General features: G+C 44.0%; 1 protein-coding gene across 5 annotated transcripts in view; it reads right to left on the reverse strand.

The window, feature by feature from the left end:
* Nucleotides 1-24,726, reverse strand: part of DCLK2 (doublecortin like kinase 2) — a 182,504-nt gene that overhangs the window by 74,696 nt on the left and 83,082 nt on the right. The gene's annotated exons all lie outside the window — the stretch shown is intronic.

Here is a 24,726-nt window from a genome sequence, read left to right on the forward strand (position 1 = left end):
GCCAGCTGTGATGCCAGCTTGCCATGCTAGAGCACAAGTTCAAGTTCCAGCTGCTCTGCTGCTGATCCAGCTCCCTGATAAAGCACCTGGGAAAGCAGGGGAAGATGGGCCAAGTTCTTGGGCCCTTGCCATCCATGGATACCAGATGGGAGACCCAACCTCCTGGCTTCAGCCTGGCCCAGTCCTAGCTTTGCATCCATTTGGGGAGTAAACCACTGGATGGGCTCTTTCTCTCCCTCTCTGCCACTTCACCTTTCAAATAAACAAACAAACAAACAGGATGTACATTCAAGCTATGCAATTCTCCAGAGTTTTCCCATGGACAGGCGGCAAGGCTGGGGCTACTGGAAGTCTGAAGTTCAGAGTTCTCTGCCTCCCTTCCTCTCCTCACTTCTGCACTCCCCAGCTGAGAGTCCTGGTACCAGGCCCTGGGTTGTTTTGAGGACTGTTGCTTGGAATCGTGCCTGGCATACAAGTGTTCCACGTGTTAATTCTCATCTCCATCCCCTTAACCCCCACCATCTAGATCAGAAGATCTTCCATCAAGCTAATGAGGCCAAAGCGTCAGAGTTCTTCCAAGGCCCTGCTCTTAAAGATGTAGTTTTTATTATGCATTCTTTTTTCAATATCCCTCATAACACTGTGTCAGTTTCAACACCCCACAGAATCTACATTACTCTACCATGGTGACAAGAACCATCTTTCAGTAGCTTGGAGGTAGAAAGGCTACTCTCACCTGCTATCCAATGGCTATATAAGAGTTATTTTGTGAAAACTCCATTCCCAGTAACAAAGTTGCAACACATTGCTCTACTACTTAAAAGGACTGAACAACCTAATAATCCCTTAATTCCCCTGATTACTATTTAGCTTTCTATGGGGTTGGGCGCTGAATAGATCTCACTACAAAATCAGAAAACCATATTCCAGAGAAAAGATAGTGAACCAGACATACTGCAGATGACTCAGCTTGTAGTAATTAAGTGACCCAAATTTTTGCAATGCCAAAATGTTGACTGTACAGATGAAAAGTGGAGCAGTTACAGATACTTGTTTTCCCCAATGTTCATTAAGACAGAACTCCCAAACACTGGTTCACTCCCCAAATGCCCACAGCAGTCAGGACTCATGCCAGGAGTTGGGAACACAATCCAAGTCTCCTACATGGGTGGCAGAAACTCCAATACTTGAGCTGTCATTGTTGACTCTCAATGTCTACATTAGCAGGAAACTGGAGTTGAGAATTGAACCCAAGAACTCAGATGTGAAGTATGGGCATCTTCAGCTGGCGCTGTGGCACAGCAGATAAAGCTGCCGACTGCAGTGCCAGCATCCCATATGGGCACCAGTTCGAGTCCCAGCTGCTCCACTTCTGGTCCAGCTCTCTGCTATGGCCTGGGAAAGCCGTAGAGGATGGCCCAAGTCCTTGGGCCCCTGCACCCTCATGAGAGACCCAGAAGAAGTTCCAAGCTCCTGGCTTCAGATGGGCACAGCTCCCATCTTCAGATGGCTCCAGCCGTCGTGGCCAATTGGAGAATGAACTAGAGGATGGAAGACCTCTCTCTCTCTGACTCTTCTTCAGTGTATAACTCTGACTTTAAAATAACTAAAAAAAAAGAAATATAGGCATCTTAGCTGCTAGGCTAAATGCCTTCTTCAGTGAATTAATTTTTAATTGATCTTACTTGAAAATATTTTTTAAAATTTTATTATTTTTTGAAAGATTTATTTATTTGAAAGACAGTTACAGAGAGAGGTAGAGACAGAGAGAGAGGTCTTCCATCCACTGGTTCACTCTACAGATGGCCGCAATGGCTAGAGCTGCACCGATCTGAAGCCTGGTGCTTCTTCTAGGTCTCCCATGTGGGTGCAGGGGGCCATATGGGACGCCGGTGCTTCAGGCCAGGCATCCTGCACCACAACACCGGCCCCTTTAAAATTTAAATTTTAAATATTTTTTTAAAATATTAAAAAAATTTTACAAGGAAATAGGTCATACTAAGTTATTTGGCATTTCCCTGGAATAAATGACAATGTAAGTAAGTTATTTACCAAATGGAATAAAAGCATTTAAGAATTCTCCGGAATATAACAGATCAAAAAGGTATTTTTTTTCCCTATAGTAGTTCTATTTAAGTCTTCCTAATCAATCTTTTAATGATTTATTCCATAAATTTCAGTTTGGATATCCAAACAGTTTGCATTAGATGTCGTCTGTTCTACTTTGACTCAAGCTATAGCCACTGGATGTGTATTTGTTTATGTAGGAATCCAAATTACATAATTTTCAATCCAGTTTGGATATGCCTCAAGTCATCACCACTCTCAAGAAATGACAGATCTGTGAATTAATGGTACAATTGGGATAAACACAACATGTCTTTTGACTATTTTTTAATTATTTTTTTTAAAGCTGTATTTATTTATTTGAAAGTCAGAGTTACACAGAGAGAGAAGAAGAGGCAGAGAGAGAAAGAGAAGTCTTCCATTTGTTGGTTCACTCTCCAACTGGTTGCAATGGCTGGAGCTGCGCTGATCTGAAGCCAGGAGCCAGGAGATTCCTCCAGGTCTCCCATGAGGGTGCAGGGGCCCAAGGACTTGGGCCATCTTCCCTTGCTTTCCCAGGCTGTAGCAGAGAGCTGGACCGGAAATGGAGCAGCTGGGACTCAAACTGATGCCCATATGGGATGCTGGCACTGCAGGCAGCAGCTTTACCCGCTATGCCACAGCATCGGCACCTTGACTATTTTATAAAGGCACAGCCACAACAGAGGTTACCCACAAGATATGAAACAAGTCCCACTGCCATTCATAGAACAGAGTTTAACTGAGCATTTGTTATGTTCCAGACATTATTCCATATGCCACAGATACCTGGTGGTGAAGAGAGACAAATATTCTTTCCCTCATTGAGTAAGAATGGGGAGATACACAACAAACAAATGCATAACTAAATGTATGCTGAACTAGAAGGTGGCAGGTACTGGAGCCAGGTGTCACTGCTGACACTTGCATCGCATATGGGCACTGGTTCTTGTCCCAGCTCATCCATTTCCAACCCAGTTGGGCGAGTTACAGAGAGGCAGAGAGAGAGAGAGAGGGAAAGAGAGGGAGGGAGGGAGTGTGGGAGGGAGGGAAAATATTCCATCTATTTGGTTTACTCTTGAAATGGCCGCAATGGTTGGAGCTGGGCCAATCCAAAGCCAGGAGCCTTTTCCAGGTCTCCCACATGGGTGCAGGGTCCCGAGTACTTGGGCCATCTTCCACTGCTTTCCCAGGCCATAACAGAGAGATAGATCAGAAATGGAGCAGCTGGGTCTCAAACCGGTGCCCATATGGGATGCCAGCACTGCAGGCGGTCACTTTACTTGCTATGCCACAGCGCCGGCCCCTTAATTATTAATTTTAACTTAAACTGGGGTTTAACACTGAGATAGGGGGACAGGTCACTAAGCGTAGGAAAAACAAAATACCAGTACCATGGGTAATATCTCAAAATCATTCTTAACAAGGGTGAAGACAAGTACATCAGTTTAGAAAACCCCTTCCTGTTTGCCTCTAAATTCTCCCTTCAACACAAGGAAAAATGGACTCTTCCAGAGCTCTTTGGGAATAATGGATGTTACACAGCTTATGAAAGAAAGCCACATAAATAGGGGAAAGTAGTGCTTCTGCTAAGGTACAAAATTAAAGCAATCAGTAGGATCTAATGACGAAACATCCAACTGAGAAATAACGTATCTACAGGAGCACATCTAAGCTCTCCCAGTGAATGGGGCCATTTAAAACTGCAATTTTCTAGCCTTCAGCAGGCAGATTAATTAGGTCAGGGTGAATGTGTGCCAGCCATAATTTCAATGCTAGTTTCTAATAGCTCGCCACACTCACTTTTTTTGTGTGTGTTTTTTCTTTTTCTTTTTTCTTCCTTTATTTATTTTTACCATTCTCTCTTTGGTCTGTGTTAAAAGATAAACAAATAGGTGAGGCTTGATTTAAAAAAATACAATGCATATACAAGGTGCATAAGAAACCCTTTCCTGGGAACAAAAGGGAAGGGCACACAGGTATGCCACTTCTGAACCACCAGTGTTGTGTCAGGTCACCATTTCCTGGACTGCTGTCACCCTGGAAATCCTGTTTTTCATCCTGTCCAGAGTCACAAAGCACTTGGTGGCTAAGCAGGTTGCATTTCTCTTAAGAGCACTTCCTGCGGTAAAGCTCTCAAGTCTAAATATTTTAGTTTCTAAAAAGACCTTATTTTTATTTTAGGAGACTTCTTTCAAAAACGCTGAGCTCTTTATCTGCGAGAGAATAAAGGAGCACTATTTTAAGGGAGTAAATAGCAATGACATTTGGAATGTTTTTCTGTTCATGTTTCAGTTTCAAATTCCACAGAGATCATCAATGCCCCTCCAAACCCAGGTGTTCCCTTACTTCTCTGCAATTTGCCTGATACAGATGCTGTCACTGAGTTAAATACTTCTGACCAGACCGAGCTCCCTGCACACAGGGTGACTGTCTTGTTCAACACTGTGATTCCAGCACACGACACAGCACCTGACATACAGGGGTTTGCTCCACACACGTCCACTGCAATGCCTTAAGTCCTTCTCTCTCTCTAGAGGCTCCACCTCACCTTCTTCCAATGAATTCCTAGCATCACGTTGTCCTGGCTCTCAGATTTATGCTATATGTTTCCTATCCTATGCTAACTTGTGACATCCTTGAACAGACCAGTCAAACCCTATAGTTCCTTATAAAAGATATTCAGCAGATTCTTGATCCAATTTTGGCTCTAGACACCTTAGAATAAGCACTCATCCTATATCACTTAAGCTCTTTCACGAATTAAATCTCTTTGATAATCATTCCAGGGTGAATGGAGAAAAATTACTTGTGAAATCTACTACTGCACCACCTGACAGGAAGTTCAAGGAAATTGCAAATATTTGGTGCCATCCAGACTTGAGATTGCATTAAATGAGTGTCTCATGAGATATTTTCTAAGCCTATATTATTTAAAAATTTTCAAGACTTGATAAAAATGCCAAACAGACTACATCGGATCTCAGTGGAAACTAGTTTAAACTGGCAACAGCTCAACTAAACAGTGTAAGGGTGAACATCTTAGCACACTTGAAATGTCCATCTAGTGGGTCAAGGACCACATTTTATACAAAAGACAATGGGATGACAGACATGGAGTATAAAATGCATCATTTTTATGGATTTTATTTCATTTTAACACACACACACACACAGAAGGAGAGAGGGAGAGGGAGAGAGAGAGAGACAAAAGTCCACATATCCCTGCTCACATTAAATGCTTTCATTTTCAGAGTTCAGCTAAAGGTTGTCTCTACTGAAGAGTAGTTTTACAAATAAATACAATATTTCTAGCTTACTGCTGGAAAGGATTTGAAGGCAATCAGTAAGGAAGTCCAATAAATGTCTCTTATTTGAAACTACAATTGCTGTATAGGCATTTAATGCAACTGAATCGATATCCACATCACAGTCATCAAATACCAACAAAGAAACTCCATTTCATTTTGAATCTCTCAAATAATATTCTACCATGTATAACATTTCTATCTATGAACACATAGGTATACAATCTTTTTAAGATGTAAAGAAAACACATAAAAATGACAATTTTAACATAGAAGGACAGACCGAAGAGGTGCCTGAGCCCTCATCTTTAGTTTTATTGCTAGCAGGGGACACTTCTTTTAAACAGCCTGCCCACCTAGATACTTGAAAGCTATAAAATCAGATTAACTTCACTATAACTAACATTATCCCTGACACTCTCAACCCCTGCCCCCTGCTTTTTTTAACCAGTTCTAGCTCTAGAATAAAGGTTCTGCTTAAAATTCAAAGGAAAACTACATCTGAAATTTTAAGACAAGAATCTGTTTGTTCCTTTCAAAATACTAGGAACAACCACCAGAAAAACCAATTCACAGGTCAGTAAGCAGGGGCTGGATTCTCGCCATTTCTTTACCCTCGATCCAGATCACAGTCAGCATAAACAGCCTGCTTTGTTCCTAGCCCGTGCTTGCTGGCCCTCAGCAAGGGAAGGACCTCTTCCCACAGCCAGAAGAAAGCCACTCAGAATAGCAATGTTCTTCAGCTTCCTGTAAATCTTTTCAGCCAGGCACTCACAGCCATGTTGCCATGGAAACAGAACTGAAGCTACGAGATGACAGTATTTACAGTAATAGGCTTCTCAATGGCATCGACAGACAACTCCCTATGCGTTCCAATAAAAAAATGTTGGACCTCATCTTCCTTTCTCATATGCATGACTATTCACCAAACAAGACTCATTGTGGAATCCTGAGACCAAAGACTCGGCTTCAGAAAATGTCTCTAACAATAGGATGGCAAGATCTTAAAAATTCAGAACATGTAGCTACATGTTTTTAAAAGACAAGTTTGTTTTGGTGCAAAAAAAAAAAAAAAATCTGAACTCCACATATAGGCTTTTAAAATTTTTTTAAAAGATTTATTTATTTATTTATTTTAAAGGCAGAGTTACGGAGAGGCAGAGGCAGAGAGTTCACTCTCCAAATGGCTGCAATGGCTGGAGCTGTGCCAATCTGAAGCCAGGAGCTTCTACCAGGTCTCCCACGCAGATGAAGGGGCCCAAGGACTTGGGCCATCTTCTACTGCTTTCCCAGGCTATGGCAGAGAGCTGAATCGGAAGTGAAGCAGTTGGGACTAGAACCAGTGCTCATATGGGACGCTGGCACTGCAGTGGTGGCTTTACCCACTATTCCACAGCCGACCCCTAGGCTTTTACAATTTGTGTTTTCCACGAACATTCTGAAGATCCCCTGTATACGTGGACTTCAAAATTCATTTGCACTGAAACAAACTTATCTTTTAATTCCACTTTTTGGGGCTGGTGCCGTGGCTCACTTGGTTAATCCTCCACCTGTGGTGCTGGCATCCCATATGGGCGCTGGGTTCTAGTCCTGGTTGCTCCTCTTCCAGTCCAGCTCTCTGCTGTGGACCGGGAAGGCAGTGGAGGATGGCCCAAGTGCTTGGGCTCCTGCACCCGCATGGGAGACCAGGGGGAAGCACCTGGCTCCTGGCTTCAGATCGGCACAGTGCTGGCCGTGGCGGCCATTTGGGGGGTAACCAATGGAAAGAAGATCTTTCTCTCTGTCTCTCTCTCTCTCTGTCTATAACTCTACCTGTCAAATAAATCAAAAAAACAATTCCACTTTTTTGGAAGAAGAGACAATGACCATCTTTTTATGAAAGAGGCAATTTCTAAACTAATCTCCCAGTAAGAACTGCTCCTTAGTTTTCACTCCTACAGGAAAAGGGTTGAAACTTACTCCTGGGCTCTCCTTCAGGGGAGGGAGGCTGGAGCAAAGCTCTGAAAGAATGCAGGTGAGGAAGTCAGAAGACATCTAGCAAGACAACAATTCCACACGTTCCCATAATTCTGAAGACACAGGAGCTGAACCCGAGTAAATGCTCCCTAGGACTCAGTCATCTTCAAACAACGAAAAGGAAACCATTGGGTGTTACAGAAAAGACAAGTGAGAACCAAAGGAAAAGGTGAAGGTTTTCTAATCCAAATTTTTTCTATTCCAACAAAGAGAAAGAGAACAAACAGAAGAGCTAACAGTGCACTTGACACAATGCACCCTTCTCACTCAGCTCCCAGAACACGCTTCTGCAGTAACTGCTATAACTCCCATTTCACAGAGGCTCAAGGTTAAACAAGTCACCTGTTCAAGGTCACACAGCCAGTAAGGAGGAGCTGAGGTCCAAACGCTGACTGACTCATATTTAACCATACACTGTTTCCCTAAAGAAGTATTAGCTGTGTGATTTGCCATCTATGAAAAACACATAGGAAAACTTACTGAGGTAAGTCAGAGAGGTTTTCATACTTGTCTAAAACCCCCAAAGCAGGCCAGTTTTCTATGCCTTATTTCAGGAAGTAAATGAGTAGCAAGTATGTAAGCCTATATCTTTGTTGTTGTTGTTAAGTATCAACTTCTAAGTAATGTTATAAGATCAGCACAAGTTGGGCCAACTCTGTATACCTTAGGGAACACGGAATATGTTCTCAAACTGATAATCAAACAAAATGGCTGTCTCTTTAAAAACAAGTTACAAGCACAAGCTGCAGTCATACAGTTTGACAGAACTGTATTTGGGTCAGATTGGAAATTCTAGGAGTATGAATACATATGAAGAAATACTGTGACCTTTACATCTTAGAAACAAGGACAAAGCTTGCAACATTTTCCAGGAATTGATTCTCATAAAGATCAGATTAACCCACCCTACTGTGCCTGTTTAGCACATCCAGGTAGTTAAGATGGCTGGAACTGTTGGGGCTCAGAACACAAGACCCTGAAGTAAAGTTTCTCTCTGAACTTCTCCTGTCCTTCTGTCTCCTACTGTATTCCCTCCCAGCCTCACCAAGTCATGGAAACTAGAACTTTTTCCCTAAAGCAAGCCATACAGCCTGACAACATTACTTTCATCTTCCCCCACATTTCTGTCTGAGAGCTGGCCGTAAAAGAAATGCTCCAACCTACTTGTTTGATGGGTCATTGGATCCTCCTCACTCCAGAGAGGTGCTGCCCCCTACCCAGGAGGAAGGCAAACCTCTGAACAACCAGGTCTTGCTGGGTTTCCCACTCAGTCGCTGGCAGATGGGACTGTTCCGCCCAATCGTATTTCTACACCGTTGTCCCTAGGTCCTGAGAACTAACCATAAGAGCAAACAGTTCATGCTTGAGTCTTTGGGTCTTCAGACTGAAGATTCCCCTGCTGTCGCTCCCCCTCTTCGTGGAGGAACGACACTAAGCCCTGCCTAGGCTTCCTATCCGAGTCACGGCACCATTATGTCGCTCCCCCTCTTTGTGGAGGAACGACACAGGACCCTGCGCTGTTCTTTTGTCTGCTCGGCCCTCCCCGGGTTTGCTGCTGGTTCTTCCCGGGTTGGCTACCGACCCTTCCACCTCCATGGAAGGGCGGTTCCCCCTGCCACTTTCCCCACTTCCGCGGGGGAGCGGCACACCACCGGCCGGCTCTCTCGGGGGCTGCACAGGTGTTATTCGGATAGATGTTCCCGGTGCATGTTGTCTCTCTCCTCCTTTATAGTCCTCTTCCACCAATCCCAACTCTGCTACCCACACGCCGAGTATGCTGCTCTCCTCCAATCAGGAGCAGGTCCTGCTGTTTATTGGTTGAACTGGAGGCAGCTGTGTAGAAGCTGTTTTCTCCTCTCCCAGCGCCATATTGTGGGAGAGCAGATGCATAGAATAAGTCTTAATTTGAGTAACAGTCTAGTCCGAGTTGCTCCCCACACCCTGCAACGTAAAACTAACACCCAATAAATGCACTTTGTTGCTCCTTTGCGGACTTATTATTTTGTACAGGGGTGTTGGTTGTGGCTTCTTAGGAAGGGCAGGAGAGGGACCACCCTCGTTTCTGCCCTACAGATTCAAGACTGGGAGCATCGTCGGCAAAGGTGGTGTGGAACACTTGCTCAGTTATTTCTACACTTACTCCAGAAAGCACAACTCCTCCCTACTCTCTACATACAGCACTGTTACTGGGCTTTGCCACGGTGGGGCTATCTAGAATTCTAGGAGAATTATCCTTATTTTAAAAAGGCATCATGACCAGATTTTGTATTCCTTTTTCTCTTAATGAAACTCTCTCCCCCGCCTCCTTTGATATCAAGCCCTGAACCTTTACTTCTTGATTAAAAGGCCATCCCCAGATCCCTTCTAGCAGCCCTTCTACTACTTTTAATTCGTTGTACTTGATCTTCCATGGGTTTAGGGAGAGAGATTTCATGTTCAGGGAACTTAAGCGAAAAATAAGAGTAAACTGAGTGAGGGTGCAAGCCTTTGATTGGTAGGAAAGAAAATAAGCTTTGGCACCCAAATTTGACAGTGTCTGATGATGGTTTCCTGTGCTTATCTCCCAGTTTTATGATGTGGCCTAGCCAGGTGAGTAGGTTAGATCTGAATCTCAAATAAGTGGGGCAGCTCTGTGCTGCAGAAAACATCATCAGATTTTAGTTTCCATAGCAACTTCTATTTTCACAGGATTTTCATTTTCAAACCAACTAAAATCCCACAAGAGCAGTGATGAGAAAAAAATCTCCCAATGCTGCCTTCTTAGCAGAAGCAGAGTTCATTCTTACAGCTGGAAAAATCTTCTGAATAAGTTACATGCCTGTGGCAATTCAGAGATGGAAATCCCACTTAGCCACTGGAATCACTTATGGAACCATTTGAATAGCAAAATTTCTATTGGCTGATGCAAATACCACAATTACATTTTCCTATTTTAAAGACACCTGCTCCTGAAATACAGCCAAAATTTGCTACACTAACACATATACAATTGATTTACAAATTTTTAGAATACTTAGTTTAGGAGAATTCAAAGAAAAATAGTTCAACAGAATAACTGGTTATTATCAAGGTCCACTCTAAAAAATGCAAATACTGGGTTAGGCACTGTAGCACAGAGGGTGAAGCTGCTTGGAATACCTGAATTTCATATCAGAGTACTGGTTCAAGTCTTGGCTCCTCCACTTGATGACAAAGAACAACAAATAATGCCCAGTCCCCCCAAGTTAACCAATGGTACTTTACATTTGTTGCAGTTCCCTTTAATAGATGAGAACAAAACCGACTTTAAAATCTCTTTTGTTCCTGATCCCACCCCTGCCTCCTTCCTTCTCTACCATCCCAGGAACATACTATCAACTATTTGGCATGTGTCCTTCCAATCATGCTTTGAGGCTTCATTTTATAGAAGTACATGTCCACAAACAGCCAGGACTATTGTTTAGCATGTTTTTAAAATTTTAAGTAAGTTACATCATCTCAAATATATCATCTTGCAATTTGTTTGCTTTATTCAGTATTGACTTTGAAATCTAACCAGGTCTTAGTTTTTATTAGCAATTCCCTAGATCCATTCCTAAAGTTCTTATTTTTAAGGAACTATTATTATATCATTAACATTTTTACTTTTGATAAGCTGAAAATATAAATTCTTCATGACCTCAATAATTCTAAATTCTTTCAAAAAAATGTATACATCTCTAGGTTGTTCAATTTCATTTCTATATTACAGCCATTTTAGTTTTTAAATTTTTAAACTTATTATTTATTTAAAAGGCAGAGAGAGAGACGGATCTTCCATCAGCTGGTTCACTCCCCAAATGGCCAGGACAGCAGACTCTGGGCCAGGCAGAAGACATAGCCCAGAACCCAGTCAGGTCTCCTGAATGGGTGGCAGGGACCCAACTGATTGGGCCGTCACTCCCTCCCTCTTAGGGTGCACATTAGTAGAAAGCTGACAGTGGAGGCAGAGCCAGGACTGGAACCCAGGAACTCCTGGATGGGATGCAGACATCCATCTTAACCCTGTGCCAGATGTTCACTCCCTATATTAGAACCATGTTAGTGACCAAGTTCTAAGATAGAAGAAAAGACATCTGAATCAATTCACGCTTTGCCCACAGAGTTTGTCTCCAATTATAAAAATGGAATGTGCAGCAAACGCTTGACACCCAGGTCTGGAGATTCAGGCATAATGATTACTCCCAGGAACAGGGCTCAAGATAGAAAGGAATAGTAACTCTGGAAAAAAAGAATTCTTAAATAACTAAAACTCAAAATGATTCATGATAGAGCTATATCTAAACTTTCAAGAAAAAAATTGTAAGATGATATAAAATAACTACAATAACTTTGTCTTTTCCAAAGACAAAGCCAAGGAAGGAAAACAAAATCAGAGGAGATTTATTCTGCACTGTAATGCAAGACGGGTCTGAAAGGCACAGGAAACCTCTGTTTCATGGGGAATGCACAAGACGGAATCCCTCCCTGAAGACTTCCGTAGCTGGGAAACACTGACGAACTGTAGGCTTGTAGCATTTCTTATCTTTTTCTTGCATCCAGAGACACGATATTGTTTCAAAGAGACATCCTTTTTTTTTTTTTTTTTTTTCCAAATCTCCAGGGGTGTCAATTAAACCAGGACTGGGATCAGCAAGTAAGGGAAGTTGTCTGTTAACATTTATCATCAAGTTATATGCCTTGCATGAGGAGCCAGCTGTCTTAAATAACTGTCCCCTCCCTGGGGCCGCAAGTCTGGACAAGAATGCTACTCATGTCAGAAACTCATGTCAGAAGATTAGATGTGAATGGAAAAGCAAAGGCTACATGGCCTCTCTTCTCCAGCTGGGACTGATTATTCCTCCCAACAAGAAGGCTGTTATTTAGCCTGAAAAGAAGAGCTGCCTTCCTTCTTGGATATTTTCCAATCCATCTTGGCACCTGAATGACTCAGAGCACGCCCTTCCTCCCCACAGCTCTAAGGCCTCTCAGCCTCTCTGCAGGAAGATGTTTGTGGCTGCATTGTTTCACTGTCATTTTGAACACAAGTCACCATTGGATGCCCATGGTGTGGCAAGGGAACCTGGGAACTGGGGCAGGTGGAGAGGGCCACCGGGACTATCAAGGGTGGAGGCGAGGGCTGCTCAGCGAAACCTTGCCACAGCCCCGGGAGGATGGGGAGGGCATCCAGCACCTGAGGACTGTGTTGATCTTCCTTGCTGTTCTCCCCAGAAAGCCCAGCTGTGGACCTGCACCACAGACACCCAGCGAATATGCACCGAACACACAAGTGGATGAGTAGCACACAGGCAGGGGCTCCAGGTTCAGGGCTCCTGGTATCAGATCCTCAGAGAGAGGAGGCAGCTTTTATGACCAGGATATGCATGGAGATGGCTGTGGAGAAGCACAGGGCTCCGGCAGAAAGCAGATGTGAAGAGACAGCGAAAGGGAGGCATGACAGCACAGTAGTAAGGATTTAAACACTCGAGGGATCCCAAATGTAAGTAAATGTTATTACTATGATAAACTCCATCCACCTCCCCTCTACCGCATGGCTGGCTGTCCCTAGCAACTTCAACAATTTAAACACCCCGACTTACAAGCAAGGGCGAAGACAGAGGGGACCCCAGGTGCCTCCACGCAGAGGAACACCATGCTATCCTTAGGGAAGGAGCAAGTTACAGCTGAGGAGGGAAAGGACTTTCCAGCACTGAGAGGCACAACTCCTTCCACCTTACTGAAACACAACAGAACACCAAGTTGGGCTATAGTAATTGTGAGATATTTTATACTAAGTGCCACACATTGTTTAAACACTCACACATTACAGCTACATAAACTCATCAGATGATGAGGCACCTGGGGCAACGGCCCACGATGTGCTCCCTGCCACTTCCACTGGCTGGGACAGACCCTGGCAGGGAAGCTGGCACAGCCACTTTCCATCCCCCCCTGGTGGAGAAGGGCAGAGCGGCTCCTCGTCTCCATCTCTCCTGGTGCCTGCTGCAGCCGGGCCCGAGGCCCAGTTCTCCAGGCAGAAATACTCACGGAATTCCCTGCAACCACAGGAGGAAGAGGAGATCCTAGAACAAGAAACTGGTTCTGCCTTCAATATGGAGACAGCAGTGGCTGCTGCTGTTGGGCACGTGTGGGTGTTCTATAGCACTTTCCTGGCCAGTGCCGGGAAGCCAGCTGGCACCCTCACGGATAACCGTCTTTACTGGGCTACATGCTCTCACCAACAGAGGCACTGCAGGAGCAAACCTGTCCTGTACTAAGCGCCATCTTCGTTTAAACAATGCATTATTTCCTGATGTATTCAGAAAAGTGCAATTCAGAAATGACTATGTTCTCATTTAAGTAAAGACCCAGGCCCCTTTCTAAAATAAAGTGTGGCTATACAGACATAAGAACAAAGCAGGTTGTCAGTGGCACTCATTCTCAAAGGGCAGTCCTAGCTTCCAATAAACATGGCTGGCCTGGGTGTGGCATGGCCAGAACACTTCGAAAGGAGTGGACAGGACTATGTCACACAAGAAGCAGCACTGCCTCTACGACGGGGTCTCCCCTAAAGTTCATTTTGCATAGTTTTTCATCATGTGCATTTTCCATGAGCTTTCTGAAGGCCTTACATTCTCACTTGGTGGACCAGCTTGGGAACATCCACTCCACCCAGCAGCCACTTCATGGGAGAGGGCTGGCAATGGGGACAGATTCCCGCACCTGCAGCCCAGGACAAACAGGACGCTGCTGTGAGGCTCCTGGAAGGGGGAGTGCTGCGACAGAGAGGAAGGCCGTCCTGAAGCTGGCTGGCCCCGCAGCTGCACGGGTGTGCACGTGTGTCTGCACCTGCCCGTGGCACTGCGCAGGAAGCACTTTTATCTGCCTAATGGTGACTGCGGCTCCCAGGGCTCATTTCCTGGGTATGGCTGAGGTGCGGTATGCGAGCACCTCCACTGCCCACAAGTCAGCCTGAGATATACCCACCTTCTTCTGGCTCCGGTACAGTGGGCTTAATCATCACGGAAGATTCATAAGCCTTCCCGCTGCAGGAGAGTTCAGCAGCCCTTCCCTCTTAAATCAGCAACATGGCTGTGGGATAAATAATTGGAATATTCCTCTCATCACGGCTGTGGGCTGCACATGTAACAAACGCCCTCTGCTCCTTTGTGTGAATTGGCTCGGCTCTCCCTCCTCTCCCAGCCTCATCCAGCAGCAGCTCTGCTATTAAAATTCATGATGCCTCCCTCAATGCAAGTGTCTGATTGCAGCTGTCAGTTTCCCAGTTCAAGGATTTTCATGCTGCCTGAGAGGACAATGCAAGGCACTCCCAGCTAAGGAAATAGGTCAAGCTCAGCCTTTCTATGTCAGGGCTGCCGCCCCAAGTGTAGACTTTTCCTTCTAGAAACACACACACACACACACACATTATTTTGGGGAGGCTCAGCACTTCAGAAGAGGTAAAGAGGGCACTTGTCTCTCTCTCTCCCCCCAGAGGGGCTACTGTGGCCTATCACCAGCCTCCGCTCCACTGCTGGTGACACTCTTGAAGAGCTGGTCTGTGTTCCTACGCTACATGGACACTGAGACACCAAACAAACTGGACCACAACAAAAGAAGAACTGAAGACAGGGTACCCAACACCAAAAAGATTCTTGCGGAAATGTCTATGGGCTTCCTATTCAGTTGTTTTTGTTTTAACAGGCAGGTGGGAAGCAATGGAGCAGGGTTGGAGGATCAGGAAGCCAGAGTTCCCATCTGCTGGATCACTCCCCCGATGCCTGCAAAGGCTTGGGCTGCAGCCAGGAGCCCAATCCAGGTTTCCCACTTGGGTGGCAGGAGCCCAATGACTTGAGCCATCACCACTGCTTCCCAGAGTCTACACTGGCAAGCAGCTGGAGTCAGGAGCCACAGCCAGGAATCAAACCCAAGCATCTAATGAGACTCAGGCATCTTTATCTCCAGGCTAACTACTGACTCCCAGGTTGGGTGCTTTTTGTGTCCGATGCTACCACTAGAGAATGAAGGCAGGAGAGCAGAAACCCCTGGGGCTGCACCACACTGCAGACCAGCTCCACCTCCTGAACCACCACCTTTGCCGCCTTCCTCACTCCCACTCACCCTCGCCCTTCTTCCTTCAGAAAAACACAGAAACATTTTTAAGAGGAGAATGGAACAATCTTGAATCCTAAAAACAGTAACAGAATTAAGAGCCACTGGATTGTTGAATACAATTTGAAGGGACCTGGGGCTTACGTGGTGCTAAATTCCATGCCCACACCATTTGCAGACATGGAAACAGACACTTAGAAAAATTAAGTGAATTTTCAGTGCAGGATTAGGACGCTGCCACATCCTCTGTTCCCTACGTGCTCCTTCTAATTGATTCCTATGCCAGAGAAGGGGAAAGGATGTCAGAGACAGGTAATCGAATGCCTTGGACCCAGGCAATGTCTCCTGTAGTGCCAAGCAAAAATAAGAATGAGATCCTAAAATCAAAAACCAAGAACACTCTCCAGAGTGAGGAGATGTGGGCTCTAAGGCCTAAAATCTGTTCATATCCACTGTGCATCTCATTCTCCCACTCACAAAACTAGGGGTTTGGCATGCATGACCTACAGATGGATTCTTCCAGCTATCCAGTCTACCGCTCCACATACACACTTGCTGAGAGCTGCTGTATGGTCCTTGCAATGCTGCACATGCAAGGGGGATTTTTAAAGAAGACGACTAAAAGAAGGTCTCTTTCATCAAAGAGCATTTCCATTTCTTTCCCATCATCTTAATAGTCAAGCTCAACCTTCAAGCATATGGAACAAATAATTCAGAACAAACCATGTGACTAAACACCTCCTGTGTACGAGGCACAGAACAACAGATAAAAGGAAAGATCTCAAATGAACTGAAAATCTCTATAAGACATGCATGGGAGAAGCAAAATGAATTTTTTCAGTTCATGAATTTTATTTATTTGAAAGGGAGAGAAAGAGAGAGATGGGGGAGGGGGAGGAGAGAAAGCAGGTAGGAGAAAGATTCGTGTTCCTTCTGCTGGTTCACTCCCTAAATGCTGGCATAGATGGGGCTAGATCAGGCCAAAGTCAGGAGCCCAGAATTCCATCTGGGTCTTCCATGGGGATGGCAGGGACCCAAGCGTTTAAGCTACCATTGCTGCCTTGCAAATATGCATTAGCAGGAAGCTGGATTGGAAGCAGAGGTAGGACTTGATCCTTAGCATCCTGATATGGGATATAGGCATCCCAAGTGGTGGCTTAACTCACTTTGCCAAATGCCTCTCTCCAACAACCTTATTTAGCCATATTCTGGCCATGTCACAAAATGGATGCCTTTGGCAACTTATCCTCTATCAAACAGCCTTTAGGGCTTTAAAAAGACTTTCTTAAGGGGGTGGCATTGTGGCTTAGCTGATTAAGGTGCTGCACGAAATGCCAGCACCCAATATGGGCGCTGGTTGGCACTGGTTCAAATTCTGGCTGCTCTACTTCTGATCCAGCTCCCTGACAACATGCCTGAGAAAGCAGTGGAAAACAGCTCAAGTGCTAGGGCCCCTGCATCTATGTGGGAGATCCGGATGAAGCTTCTGGCTCCTGGCTTTGATCTGACCCTGCCCCGGCCATTGCTGCTATTTGGTGAGTGAATCAGTGGGTGGAAGATATCTCTCTTTCTCTCTCCCTTTGTAACTCTGCCTTTCAAATAAACAAAACTTTTTTTTTTAAAGACTTCCTTAGAAGAGAGAGGGAATAGACAAGCCAGTGTGAAGGATTCAACAACAATTACGGAAGAACCAGGGGCAGGTAAAAGGCAAGAAGATATAAATGGTAGTCATGCTACTTCACAATATTTCAAATCACAATTTTTAAACTATAGCCAATAGTTGGTTTCCAGAATGTTCCATGACCTTAATATTGGTACTTTGTTCATGTTTTTCCTACCTCTGCTGTCTCCCCACACACAATCTAGACCTCACATTCTTCTGCCTTCTATAGGTTGAGTTCAATTTTTGTTCTCTGGGCAGATTCACTGCAGTTAATATAACAGTACAATCCCTGTCCTTACTCCTGACATTTCCTGCATCAAACATATTAAATTTTATTTATTTATTTTTAAAGATTTTATTTATTTATTGGAGAGGTAGAGTTACAGACAGTGAGAGGGAGAGACAGAGAGAAAGGTCCTCCATCCGCTGGCCCACTCCCCAAATGGCTGCAACGACTGGAGCTGAGCTTATCCAAAGTGAGGCGCTTCTTCCATGTCTCTCCACGCAGGTGCAGGGCCCAAGCACTTGGGCCATCCTCCACTGCTTTCCCAGGCCACAGCAGAGAGCTGCATTGGAAGATGAGCAGCCGGGACTAGAACCAGCGCCCATATGGGATGCTGGTGCTGCAGGCAGAGGATTATCTTACTGCACCACAGCACCAGCCCCAAACATATTAAATTTTAAATTAATTTTTACATTTTAACTTAGTCAACTAAACTTAATTTTTATAATAATCTCTATTTTAAGTATAACTTGTATTAACAAGACTGAAAATTCCTTGAAAGAGACTTAAATAACAGATTTTAAGTCACAAACTTAGAAGTTACCATTGAAATCACTTAACTCAAATTCCCATAGTTTATAAGCAGACCAACTAAGAGCATGTTTGGAAGAACATATTCGAGAAAAATATGGTTACTGAAATTGAGAGGGGTTTTTTGGTAATTGTGGTTTCAATTTCTGCACTAAATATTTCTACACAAGGAAGCCCTCTTTAGAAGTCTTCACTATCAAAAGTACTTGATTTTTATGTGTGTTGACTCTCAAGTCATGGTCTATCCAAGTGTTACTGTTCTGGTTTTCATAAATGAAGGGCCAGAGACCAAGGTTCTGGTCTCCCTTCTGCCCCTTACTGATAATACAAATGTGGCCAGGCAACTTTGCCTCTTAATACTTTAGTTCCAATTTCCTCCCAGTGCAAATGAAGACATCATACTAAGTAATCCATACAGATCTTTTCAGTTATAATAAACTATTTTTCATTTCCCAATGTCAGGAGGAATATGTTTGTCTCCTACATGCCTTGCTTCTACTATTGTCAATGTATTTTTATCCATTTGTCCCTGTTTCTAGCATAACTTTGTAATTTTTAGTTAATTGTGAACTGGACTGAGGTCAACTTTCCTCAGATGGAGTACTCTGAAACCACTGCAACTCATCCCTCACTCAACTAAATATCAGCCGGAGAGAAATCTCTCTTAACTTTAGAAAACTACCAAAACGTAGGATTGCCAGATAAACTACTGGACACCTACTTAAATTTGGATTTCAGATTTGCAGCAAATCATTTTTAAGTATTTGTTCTGTTAAATTAAACTAAATTTGGCCCAACACTGCTCAGTGTTTTGAGTCCCTATGTGATAAATTATAGCCCAATTTAGTGTGCTAACGAAAGCCTAACTTAGGTTTACATTTTTGGAACAGCCAATCACAGCAGCCAACCTCAACAAATCATGGTCTGCCAACTGATCCAATCACACAAGACAGATGCCCAGCTGTAACCAAGCAAGCTCCTTCTACACCTCAGTTCCTTTTTTCCCATCTACAAATGAGGTCTGTCTGCACTGTGGAACAAAGTTCTCTGTGCCTCTTCTGTATTGAGGATTGCTCAATCTGGCAATCATTCTTCGTTCAAATAACTTCTGTTAAATTTGTCTTAAGTTTTGTTAACAGTCCATTACAAGCTCTGTGTTCTAAATGACAATCCCATGAGTAGCAGTCAGTTGAGTCCTATGCATGGATTTTCAGAAATTCACTTTTATGTTGGACATATGGTGTTCCTTTTCCAGAAGGAAGGTCCCACTGTGTCAGGTGAGAGGTTTCTCTATTCAGGGTTACACTGTTGACTATGAAAGGCCACTGTCTGCAGGCAGAATTGCTGGAGAAGGGCCTGGATACAAGGGCAACCACAAGCCAAGCCAAGCCAAGCCAAGCCAGGAATCTTTGCTTTCAGCCAAGAATCAAAGAACAAAGATGTGTAAAATCTGAAAACACAGCAACTTACAGAGCTGGACCCTCTGGCTTCCCATGTGCAGTGATGACAAGGCTTGTAGCCTTGAAGAACAAGCTCTTTCTGAGCCCCAGGCAAGGGCTTCTCATAACTTCTATTAACTGCTACATTTCCAGATCAAGCCAAATCATGTCTTTGATTTTCAAATGCAAAATCATGTTGGTGACACTAAGATAGCTCAGTTTAGTAATCAGCTCAATCATCAGAATAAACTAAAACTCAGAGCCGATCAGCTAGAACTGTGGATTAGCCATTTCTCAAGTGTTGACTGTATGAAGAAAAAACCCATGCAACAGTGTCCACTGCCAATCCGTTGCAAAGTTATCAGCCAAAGAGTCTTAATGGAAGCCTATCACAATTTTAGGATTTCAATGCAGTTACACATGTGGAAGAATAGATCCTGTCCTGGCAGACTGATAGAGCAAGACTCAAAGCCCCTTTTCCATTTTGAGGAGGTGGGCTGGGGGATCCATATGACATAATGGCATTCCTAGCTTTCCCACTCAAACATTAGCTTTAGTCTGAAATGTTAAATTCTGCAAAGGCCTAAACTGAGGTCTGCAGTGTGATTTGGCTGGTAAGTAACTAGTAGATGGGGACAAGATCAGAGGGAAAACACAAACTACTTCCTTCTGCAACTTTACAGGAAATCTCCATGAATACATTTAAATCTAGGAAAAGAGTCTAGGGGCAGGCTGTGGTGCAGAAGTCTACAAAGCACTTAGGATGCCCACATCCATACTGGAGTGCCTGGCTGGAGTCCTGGCTCCACTTCCAATCCAGTTTCCTGCTAAGGCAGACCTTGTGAGACAGCAGATGATGGTCCAAGCATTTGGGTCCCCGGCACCCACATAGGAGACTTGGATTCAGATCTGGGCTCCTGGCTTCATCCTGATGCAATCCTGGCTGTTGTGGGCATTTTAGGGGAATGAAGCTACAGAAATAAAGTCTCTCTCCATCTATCTCTGCTTCTCTTTTTCTGTATTTCAAAGAAAATAAAAATACATAATTAAAAAAATTTTGAAATGAATCTCTTTTGCAGTCACTTGTGAAGACCCAAGGGGGGGTGGTGGTCCATCCTTCAAAAGTCAAGGGCATACCTACTGCCATAGCCCAAAGGGATGTTTGTCCACAGGCCTAATGCTGGGCTTCTGAGATGGTCAAGCTGACGTAGGGTTTTGTTTTGGTTTTGTTTTTTTGGTTTTATTGCCATTTTTCCCCTTGAAATCAGAAAAGCACATTATAAATTGCCTTTAACTAACTGAAGGTGTTCTGATGAGTACAATTAATCTCCTGAATATGAAAGAGAATTCCCTCAACCTCACCTCAGTAATGTGCTTCCCTGAGAAAATAACGTACCCAGGCGGGCCCCACTGAGCTGCTCTCTAATCAGAGGCTATTTTACATGATCAGAGCCATCATTAGGCAGCACCCCGCCCACCACTTATTCCTGTGACTAAAAGAACTCTGAAAAGGAGGCAAGGCTCCCTGCCATTCACAGGGATCTGAAAAGAGGCAGAAGCACTGCTTTCAAGGGTTACTTCCCAACCAGAAAAGGAGCGGCAATCAAGCCAGCCAGAGCCACCTGTTCTCAACAGTGCACAAAGACTGCACAGGCAAAGAGGACCTCTAATCACCGCTCCGGAGCCAAGCTCTAATTACAAACGCAGATAAAATATGCAACAACATTAACATTTTAGGTAGTCGTCTGTCACACAAAGACAACAGGAAAATGTTTACTCATCACACAAGACGGCTCCCAGATGCTCATCCCTTTGGAGATAAAAATCCCAGGGAAACCTTCTCCATTTCACAAGCAGCCAGGAGTGCCAGGGACAAGAGGGACTCTGGGGGAAGATTTTCAAACACCGTATTAGTGTTAGAATCTAAATTCTAATTTGTGTACTCAGAGGAAATCACAGAGATTAGAACTCAGACCCATCTCTGGTGAGCCAGTTAAAATGAATGTAGGTAACACTGTGAATGTATCGAGGGAGACTTCAGTCAGGTCTAAGAGGGAGTTTCACAAAATCTCACATTGGGGCACCAGCATTGTGGCACAGCTGGCCTTAAGGGCACTGGTTCAAGTACCAGCTGCTCTACTTCTAATCCAGTTCTCTGCTAATGCATCTGGGAAAGCAGCAGAAGATGAGGCAAGTGCTTGGGCCCCTGCAACCATTTGGAGTTCCTAGCTCCTGGCTTTGGCCTGGCCCAGCCCCGGCCATTGTAGCTATCTGGGGAGTGAATCAGTGGATGGAAGGTCAGTGCCTCCCACTCCCTTCCTCCCTCTCTCCCTAATTCTGCCTTTCAAATAAAAAAAAGAAAAGAAAAGAAAATCTCATATCACAAGGTTTAAGGTTTGTGTTCATTTCTTTCCCAAATGGACAATTTATGCCCTCTTCAAAATAGGTTCTCTCCTCCCAGCAACATTCACTATTCCAACAATAAAATGCTTCCTGGGTGTTCAAGCTCACATAGCATGCCCAGCTGCTGGGGCAGCAACTGTGGCTAACATGCTGCACACTTACAAGTAATCTCTGGCAATTGGAGCAAACTCTCCAATCTACCCAACTTTATGTGGGAAGACTAATTTAAACTATACTCAACCCTGGGCAATCCAATCAGCAGTTATTGTACATGAAATTACCACCTACTTCTCAGCAAACATGCATGGTATTTCCAACAGCTGCTGGGTCTATAGGACAGAAACAGTGCCAGCGTACTCAGAGGCAGACAAAGATCAGAGGAAACCACAGAATTAAACACACACAGCTCAGTGACCACTTCCTTTTAATCACAAAACCCACAATCCACAGTTGTTAAAAGTTAAGTGTCTTTAGAAAAGTTCCTTCCCTGAAGGTATATTTGATCATCTTCCACAAAGGTTATGAATGCACTTGTTCTATGATAGCCGCACCCCTGTCTTGAGTACAAAGTCAGACTGCTTACGTAAATAACACAAGTGTTTTCTTAAAACGATATGCTCAGTACATTTAAAGGAGAACAGTGAGAGACTTACAGAGGATAAGCATCAAAGATATTTTTTCTCTATGTGAAGTCATTACAACTCAAAACTAATCTTTTCTTTAAAAGAAAGGCTCTTTTAAAATAATTTTTATCTGATTCATTTGATTTATTTTAGACAAATACAGAGATCCTCCAAATACTTTACTCCACAACTGCCTGCAACAGCCAGGGCTACGCCAGGAACCTGGAACTCATCTGGATCTCCGGCATGGTTGGCAGGAACATAAGTACTTGAGCTATTACCAGCTGCCTCCCAGGATGTGCATTAGCAGGAAGCTGCAGCAGAAGCAGAGGAGCCAGAATTGGAAACAGACACTGTGACGTGAAATGCAGGCATCCCAAGTGGCAACCCAACCAGTGCATCAAACTCATGCCCCTAAAAATAAATCTGTAACATCCTTGGAGACATATTATGGTTAATACGCACTTTGAAAGATATTCCCAGATTTCAACTACTTTAAACAGTATACACTTAGCTGATGCACTTGTCTTTGAATTAACAACTGTAATTCTGTGGAACTTCTGGAATTGTTGGAATTTGCTGATTAGCTACAGGGTTTAATTTGAGGGCACTGTGTGCAGGAGGAAGGAGATTCAGCAATGGGTTCCACCATGACTACACAGTTTAAAAATGCTAATGTCAGGGCAGGCATTTGGTGCCACATCTCTGGAGGCCTGCATCTCAGATCAGAGTGCCTAAGTTTCACCCCAGCCCACTTCCAATAATAGTGTCCTGCTGAAGTGCACTCTGGGAGTAGCAGATGATGGTGCTAATATTTGGGTCTCTGCTACCCATGTGGTAGAGCCAGACTGAGTTCCAGGTTCCTGGCTTTGGACTGACCCAAGCCCAACTGTTGTAGGCATTTAGGGAGTGAACTAACACAGGAGAGATCTTTCTACCCAGTTTTCTCTCTGGAGAAAACAAAAATTAAACAAACAAACCAAAAAGCCCTGATGCCACAGGCCCCTCCCTTGACAGTCAAACTCTCCTGGTCCTGGGCCCAGGCATCTGTATTTCATCAGAAATGGTCGAAATCTCTTCCAGGTGATCCTAATTTGCAGCTGGAGTCACGATACACACTGTATCAGAGAAACAGACATTTTACTCTAATTTCCAAAGCAACACTGAAGGTCACCTTCACATTGCTGGCATAAAAACATAAAGAAATGTGAGGAATACAGCAGATGTGGCATAAGGTGGGAAAGGCGGTTTAATGGTGCTAAATTGTAGGAGGCCATTGTTTTGGACTAAAGACCTATACAAGACCCCAACAGACCAGGCTAAAAACGAAAGTGGCGTCACTCATGCTCAAGTTCCGCATTACTAAGCTAAAACTGAGCTGCTCGTCTGACCCGAGACATCAGAACGCGAGAACAGCACACCAGGCAGATTTCCCCAACAGGCCAGCGCTCAGGTCACTGAAGTTCTCCATCTACCTGTCCTTAGGTACAAAAAGCAGTCTAAAGAAACTTGACGTTAACCAGTTGTTTTTCTATTGTTCTGTTTTCCTGTTCCCTTTACTAGGAAATTAAAGTTGAAACGATCATTTTCCGATATCCATTCCTGCTTCTTCAGCCTTCTCTGTCTAAAACCAACCTTTATATTCACTTCACTGGAACAACTTATTTTACAGAACAAAGTGTGCCCAATTCCAGAGTGGAAAATAAAGCCAACTAAGATATTTAAATTGTAATTTTGTCCTTTCATACTTCAACTTTCAAAAGTATTTAAAATAATAAAAACCAAAAAACCTGAAATCAATACACAGAAGGTGGTGACATGCAGAAAGTCCAGCAGGTGTCAAAAATGTTCACAAGTCTGCCAAGGCTTGACCACGCCTGGGAGGTTGCAAAACCATAATCCCCAGGCAGTAGGGAAGACATGGCCCTGAAGCGCACCCCACCACAGGTGCAAGCAGTCACAGACCTGAGACACAACGTCTTACTGTGTTCTTTTCAATTTGTGTTTCCTGGACAATCCAGTTCTAAAATAACAGCTCCACCCATTGCAATCTCTCTTCTTCCATTTCTCAGTCCTCTGTAATTTGCCAATGTAATCAAATGCCTACAAAGGGAAACACGTCTCTGTGGGTTCTGGGCGCATCTGTGCACACTTTTAAATGTATATGATCTGGCTTCCTTCCTTTCTTCACAAACTGTTAATACATTAGAAAACCAAACTGGTTCCAGAGATCTTTTGTGAGTTCCTGTATTGAATTATGGGGCGT

This window comes from Oryctolagus cuniculus, chromosome 8, assembly GCF_051225735.1.
Source record: "Oryctolagus cuniculus isolate XC-2025 breed Fujian yellow rabbit chromosome 8, ASM5122573v1, whole genome shotgun sequence".
Lineage (NCBI taxonomy): Eukaryota > Metazoa > Chordata > Mammalia > Lagomorpha > Leporidae > Oryctolagus > Oryctolagus cuniculus.